General features: G+C 62.6%; 1 protein-coding gene across 1 annotated transcript in view; it reads right to left on the bottom strand.

Annotated features, from left to right (window-relative positions):
• Positions 1 to 899, bottom strand: part of P2rx3 (purinergic receptor P2X 3) — a 22,993-nt gene that overhangs the window by 15,680 nt on the left and 6,414 nt on the right. The window lies entirely within an intron of this gene.

Raw genomic sequence — 899 nt, 5'->3', positions numbered from 1 at the left:
CGCACACTCGTCCCTTCTCCGTCCTCCTCCGCGCACGCTCGTCATACTCGCTGTCTTCTGGGCAGGCTCATTCCCTTGCCTTCACCATCTTCCTCCGCGCACGCGCGTCCCTTCTCCGTCCTCCTCCGCGCATGCTCGTCCCTTCTCTGTCCTCCTCCTCGCACGCTTGTGATCCTCGCTGTCTTCCTGTGGGCAGGCTCATCCCCTCGCCTTCACCATTTTCCTCTGCTTACAATCGTCCCTTCTCCGTCCGCCTCCGCGCACGCTCTTCCCTTCTCTGTCCTCCTCCGCCCTCCACGCACGCGCGTCCCTTCTCCGTCCTTCTCTGCGCACGCGCATCCCTTCTCCGTCCTCTTCCGCGCACGCTCGTCGCTTCTCCGTATGCCTCCGTGCACGCTCGTCCCTTCTCCGTCCTCCTCCGCGCACGCGGGTCCCTTCTCCCTCCTCCTCCTCCTCGCACACGTCATCCTCGCTGTCCTCCTCTGGGCAGGCTCATCCCCTCGCCTTCACCATCTTCCTCTGCGCACACTCGTCCCTTCTCCGTCCACCTCGGCGCATGCTGGTCCCTTCTCTGTCCTCCTCCACGCACACTCGTCATCCTCGCTGTCCTCCTCTGGGCAGGCTCATCTCCTTGCCTTCACCATCTTCCTCTGCGCACACTCGTCCCTTCGCTGTCTACCTCTGAGCACGCTCGTCCCCTCGCTCTCACCGCCTTTCTCTGGGCACGCTCATCTCCGGGCACGCTCGTCCCCTTGCCCTCGCTGCTGCTGCAGCAGCTCTGGCGTGGTCATTCGTCAGGGTCTTTCCAGAGTTTGACTGCCTCCATGTGCTTGCTGGGTTGATTCAAAGTGTTGACATTTCAAGGTCCCTTAAGAAACGTCTCGGAGACCGCGGAGATG

The sequence above is a fragment of the Octodon degus genome, unplaced genomic scaffold (assembly GCF_000260255.1).
Source record: "Octodon degus isolate 3935 unplaced genomic scaffold, OctDeg1.0 scaffold00239, whole genome shotgun sequence".
NCBI lineage: Eukaryota > Metazoa > Chordata > Mammalia > Rodentia > Octodontidae > Octodon > Octodon degus.
The sequence above is the reverse complement of the archived record's forward strand: the minus strand, read 5'-3'. Positions and strand labels throughout refer to the sequence as shown.